A 6,929-nucleotide genomic window follows, 5' to 3' on the forward strand; every position below is an offset into this window, starting at 1 on the left:
CCAAACGTAGATCGACGCTATATTATTTAATTTCACAAAATTAAATGTCTCGTTAGAAGTATTCTTGGTCAAAGTCCTTTGACCGTAACGATTCCAACAATAATAATAGTTGAATATTAGATTCAAGATAAAATCAAGCGTTTGCCGGAATGACTTGGACTCTCGACGAAGAGCATATATTTACATTTGATTTGCATGATTAAGTAAACACTTCACACAAAATCTACTGCTAGTGGCGGACGCATGATTTTGATATTGGGAGGTCCAAATTACTAGTATTTCCGTCATCTAAAAAAATAGTTTCATCTTTCCATTTTCGTCTGTCCACTAAAATTAGTCTCATACAAAAAATGGAAAGTCATTCCTATTTATACACTTTATTTATTATGAATTAAAACGTATCGTAACTAATGAGAATATTTTTCACATATGTAGGAGTATTAACATTTGTTGTATATTTTTAGTGTCAACGACGTCATAAACAGTCCGACAATAAAGATAGAGATGATGACGAGAGAAATAATTTAAGAATGAGCAATATAAATTAAAGATATACATAATATTAGTTTATAATCTTATAATAACAATATTTGCATTAAATAAAAAATAGAAAAGTAATATCAAATTACTTAGTGTGAGAAAATAAAAAAATAATAAAAAAATTAATTAGTAGCTAATGACTTAACTATGGGAATCATAAAAGTGAGGTTGATCCCATGGCCTACTGGTTCCAAGGCAACTCAACTAACCAACTGAGCTAAAGAGTTGGTACAAGTTCCATGGTATGCATATGTGTATAATATAATATACTCCCTCCGTCCCGAGCTACTCACTCATTTCCTTTTCGGCACGGAGATTAAGGAATGAGTGTATAGGAAAGTAAAAAATGACAGCTGTAGGTGAAAATTTTTACTAAAAATGGAAAGAGTGCAAGTAACTTGGGACGCCCAAAAAGGAAATACGTGCGAGTAGTGCGGGACGGAGGGAGTAGTAAACTTCAACTTCTTCCATTCTTCTTCAAGCGTTGTTTATTTTTCTTCAGTAAAACGTGATGTTGTTGCTTTTCCAAACTGAAAATTCATAGTATATACTTACGCATAATTTTGTTTTTAACTGTAGTAGTAGTAAGTTAATTCGTTTTCGAATGAAGTGACTTTATACGTTTGATATAATGTTCCCATGTTTTCACAATAAATGTAATTTTCGAGTGAATGGATGTGTTTAGCAGATAAAAAATCTAGGGTATACTTACCTATAAAATTACTAGATCAAAGTCTAGTTTGTCCCACACTTTTAAAATTTGTATGACTAAAATTTGCAACTGTCCCATATCACAATTAGCTTTATTTTATTTTAGTTTATAGCTTTTTAGGTTCAAAACTATATTTCTTTAGTCATTCACGTCGTAACATTAATATACATTTACATTACTTTATTATTTGTCATTCAATTTAACATCTTATTTCCCTCCAAAAAAGTTATCGTGGAACAACCGAAATTCTTTGAAACTTTATTATTTGTCATTCAATTTATTGAAAAGTTCGACACAAACCAAAATTTGACCAAACTTCATAGGCCAAGTTACGTGCAATGGCCAATCACTGACAGCCTTGCAGCGAATTCGACATCCTTGTCCGGACCAAAATTAGTGTTTCCAAATGTCATACTAACATTTAACATCCACGACTACATTGTGGTTAATACAACAACAATACCTCAAGTACACAAACTTTTTTAACTTCAGTAAATGGCTATAATTTTATGACTGTGAAGAAACTTAATCAAACCAAAAAGAGTTCATTCATTTACGTACAGTCAAGGACAAAATTGGTTCTAAACATGTGACCATTTTACAATTTTGATCTCAAACATTATGTTTTAAATTTTTTCATCCCAAACATTTCAACTCGAACTACAATCAGTCCAAAATCGACGGATCCGTTAAATATTAACGGTCAATGTGTTTAAATCGGAGTTTGACCCAATTATGCATTTTGGTTATATTTTTTTTATTATTTTAAAAAATAAAATAATAAAATAATGTTAAAATCAATATTTACGCCTCTCCCAATTCCACCGCCCCTCCGCCGCCAACGCCAAACTCTCCTTCTCCCAGAGCCTCACATCCATCGCCCTCGCCCTCGGCTTCCTCGTCCTCTTCTCCACCTTCCTCCTGCATCTGCTACCGCTCTGTCGCCGCCCCCCCAGCAGCCGCTTCGCCGATAACTGTGTCTACCTGCCGCGGATCATCTTCGTTGGCGAGGAAGGCGAGAATGAGAGCCAAAACGCCGTCATCGGCCTCGATCAGGCTGTCATCAACTCATATCCGAAATTCATCTTCTCGAAGAAGAGCGGCGCCGCCGCGTATGCTTGATTTGCTTGTCGGAGTACAGGGAATCGGAGATGCTGCAGAATTTTAGGCACTGCTTCCACGTGATGTGCGTGGATGAAGCTCAACGCGTCGTGCCCGGTTTGCAGGCTCCCGACGCTGTCGCTCAACTCCGACGGGGGAGGGGTTTTTTGTGTCGCTGGAGAAGGGACATAGATAGATGGTGTTGTTAGGAGGATTTGTTGTTTTACTGAGCTGCTGCATCTTCTCTTCGTCCTCGCATTTCTTCGATGGGCATTTGCTCATAAGCTCACTGATGAGCAAACTGCAGGTGTGCAGGTGTCGTGTAAGCGAGGATGTATCCTACTGATCAGGATAGAAACCCCAGCTAAGCCTGAACCTGGCTATCAAAGAAATTCCTCAACCCACTTCTACTGATTAGTATAGTGGAGGTAAGGGTCGAATCCCACATATATGATGCGTTTTGGTAATTGTGGTGATATTCTGGAAGGGTTTGGTTAGCTACCACGCTTGGGTTGAGATTCTACCTAGACGGGAATTAAAGGGTGTACTCTACTGACTGGGTGGCGTGAAAGTGAACGACATGTGGCTGTGTACGTGAGAGTGGGGGACAAGGTGTTTCAGGGCCATGTGGAAAGTAGATAGTTACTATAAAAGGCTAACGGAATATCAGAGAATAAGAGGTAGTTAGGAGTCTGCACTGTCAGGTCTGTAGGGTACCAGCATGAAAAGCAAAGGACAAAAGCAAAAAGTAACTAAAAAGTAAAAGTGGTCCCAAACTTGGATGTGGATGTTATCGTCTTCAACAAGTATGCAGAAATCAAACAAACTCAGATTCCATGAATAATATTTACAGATTAACAACTTCACAATTCAGATCTACAGATTAACACTAGAAAATTCGAAGATGAAACAAGCGAAATCAAGATCTACACATACTGGATGACATGCAAGGTGGCAGAATCACGTAAATCAGATCTCGCACTTAAACACTTCAGAAATTAGATCTAAACAGCAACTTAACTAACAAACACAGATCGAACCACTCCAAATGAAATCATGCTTTTAACACTTAGAAATTACCGCAATAGCTAGATCTAAGCTACCTAGGCAGAATGAAACAGAATCGAACCAAAAGAAATGCATAAAAACAACTTCGTTGCATAAAAGGCATTTGGATCTAAACGAAACACTTCAAAAGCAAACAGAAACTGAAAGTGCAACAGATCCAACGTAAGGAAACAAGTAAAGATTAACTAAGAAAGCAAATAAAGATTGTTTTTGCCACTCCGGGCGATGAAACTGCTACTACTACGGAAACAACTGGCTGGAATGATGGAAGGCGAATCTCCGGCGGACTTCTAGAAACTTCAGGTGATCATGGCTGTGGCGAGGAGTGAGAAGATGTAGGACAATGCTGAAGGAAACTGATCTACCGAGAGAAAATATTCTAACTAAGAGTGGAGTGTGTCGATCCTCTTTTTCTCTCCAAGTGGCTTCCTTTTATAGGGAGGCATGCCCTTGATTTTTAGGGTAGACTCTTTTCGTGAAATGACTCTTTTGCCCTTGTTTGTGGTTGATCCTTCCCAGCAATCCTTCTTCTCCACCTCGAGCCTTTTTTTGGCATGCATCCTGATCAGTATTGCACCCTTCTGGCGCTCTTTTCACCTAAGTTATCCGAAACCTTTCCTTCTGACTGGAACCCCTTTCCCTGCACACTTTAGCAACTGTTTTGCAGATATAATCTAATTATACACGTATACTGACCAGTAACCAAGGCCTAGAATGCGACTTATCAAACTGCTCACACTTACCACATGCTTGTCCTCAAGCGTGAAGAACAAACAAGAAGAAATAAGTCGAATTCTAGCCTGGTTACACCCCTGACCGACTCTATCCTAAACTAGACTCTAAACTTTGACGCAAAGAGAAAAGAAAAAAAACACATAAACGGCGGTCAAACACATATAAACAGACACACAAGCACTTAAACACATTGAACGGGCTATATTTTCAACCATCCCTCCTCTTGGGATCAGGTGCAATCCGCCTTAGACAGCCTTGAACTTCTGCCGCCCCCCTTTTCCTTCCCAATCGGTATATCTGCTCGTCAAGTTCACCCAAACTCTCAGCCAAACACCGGATTCGCTCAGTCACTCATTCCTCACCGGGGATGTTAGGACTGTTTTCTCTCAATATGCTGAACCACGGATGCTTCGGACTCAGATTTCACATGCAGCTCCTGAAGGGCTTAAGGCTTGTACGGGGTTATTGGGTTGTAGCGTTTGGGGTGGATGTTCCTAAGGCTCTAAGGTTCAAGACTACTACTTTATTTTGATGTGGGAGAACTGTGTGCATTTGAGCTTTTGGCTGTTACTTCTCTTTGGCTGGACATTTTCTGATATTGGTCTCCAACTGGTCAGTAGCGTCTTGTGGCTTCGCCACCCTTATTCCTTCTTTCTTCTTTTGTGGTTAAGTATTTTCGACCATTTTCTTCAACATTCGTTCTGTGGCTTCGCCACCCTTTTTCCTTCTTATTTTTTTGGGACCTGGAATTCTTCCTGGTCTTTTTCCTCCTTGCCTCTTGTTTTCTTTCTCCAGTTGGTTTTCTTCTTGTATGTCCTTCTGGCTAGTTGCCTTCTTACCTTATGCCTCACACACACAGTCCCAGCGGCTAGGGGGTTATATATGGGTGTAGATATGGCTAGAAAAAGGGTTCTAAGGGTGGTTTTATTTTTTTTTGGGGGGGGGGGGGTTTCCTACTGCCTTCAGGTCTTGCTACACGCAGTCACCTTACCCTAGGCATCATGTGGTAGCCACTCTTTTCTTTTCTAGTTTGGTGGAAAGTGGTTCCACTTGGCTTATAACTTACCTTGTAAGAGGGCTTTTGTGTCTGACTCTAAGGATGAGTTTTTCTCTCATACTTGCATCATCTACACTGACTAGGAGATACTAAGGGGGGTGGTTTCCATTGTCCAACATGTCTTATCTCCCTCAATTCCCCTCACTGCCAGTTTGAGGCAGTTGAGTTTTAAGCCCAATCAACACGTATAACAAAAAAAACTAGACCTAGAAAAATACTAACACAAACAGAAACACAGACTACACATATATACATGTCATACTAGCCATTGCATCCCCCCTCCCACTTCACAAGTGTCTGCCCTCAAATAAGGCTGTGAAGTGGAAAAAATGAATGGCTAGTATGGCTGACACACAGACATACCAAAACATGAACAACACATGCTTATGCTAAAAACTTCTCACACTTAGACTATGCAATATACTAAGTAGGAGAGTTTTAAACCTAAACAGAGCTCAACAAAAACAACACATATATACATAAACTCCTCACACTTGGCTACACAGTAGGCTAAGTGTGAGTTAACATGCACGAAAAGAAAACAACATAAACACATGCGCCAAAGTAGCAAACCCTTTACTTCTCACACTTAGACTATTGAATAGGCTAAGTATTATGAATGGGGTTTGCACATATACTACAAAAATTTACTCTACCTAAAAACAACAGAACACAAATAAAATAAGAAAAACTAAACTGAAAAGAAAAAGAAAACTAACTGGTCAATGGGGTGGTCACATGTTTCTCCTGCTCCTCCGCGGGGCAGGACTGGGTGCAGGTTGTTCTTCTGGTTCCTCTTCCTCGGTACCGGTTCCTTGTCATCTTGCTCTTCTGGCTTTTCTCCGTCTCTCTCGGTTACCTGCGGTTCATCATTCCGGCCTCCATGGCCGCTCGTACCATCTCCTCGAACTATCTTTCCTGTCGCTAACTCCTTCATAATACTTTCCATCACATTTGTCAGGCGAGTCAACTCCGCCCTGGCTTGCCGGTTCTCCTCTGCTATCTTTCCCACTGTCCTCTCCAAATTCTCCTGCCTCTGCGCTTGAGCTTGTGTGCTCTGGCTTGCTGCAACTCTTTCAGCCGGGATAGCCTCCTCACCCATCACGTAAAAACGCGGGGCACCTTCCCTGATATAGACAGTGTTCGTGCGGATGAAAAAGTGCGTATCAAACGGGCCAGGAGGGTCCACCAGGATTAGGGAAGATAAGCCTTCGGCCTGCGAGATAGTGATGTTGTTCCTTACGAATGCTCCCAAGATATGGCAGAGGGAGAGATTTCTCGCGGGATGGGTGGCAATGAGATGGCACTGATAAGCTGTCAAGAAACCCAGATGTACTTTCCTCTCGCGCTTGGCGCACCAAAGGAGGTAAAGTTCTGTCATCGATGTTCGAACGACTGAATTTGACTGCCCCAACAAGTTGAAGTCCAAGTAGAGTTGTACCAGACCCAAGATCGGGTTGTTGAAGTGAATGGAGCGGGATATAGTAGATGAAAACTGCCCCGAATCTGACCGTCCATTCAATCAAGCTCATGCTCACTTCCCTACCGAATACCCTAAAGGTTATGGACTCTTCATCTAAGTCCGTGGTGACCCTAAATTTGAAGGTAGTGAAAAACTCCTTCGCCAACCTTATATGTATACTCGGATCCTTGTTCTCTAACAACCAATCAAAACCCAAAGCACGCAAATGCAACCGGAAAGGCTCACGGGCATTT

The sequence above is a fragment of the Salvia splendens genome, chromosome 20, assembly GCF_004379255.2.
Source record: "Salvia splendens isolate huo1 chromosome 20, SspV2, whole genome shotgun sequence".
NCBI classification, from domain to species: Eukaryota; Viridiplantae; Streptophyta; class Magnoliopsida; order Lamiales; family Lamiaceae; genus Salvia; species Salvia splendens.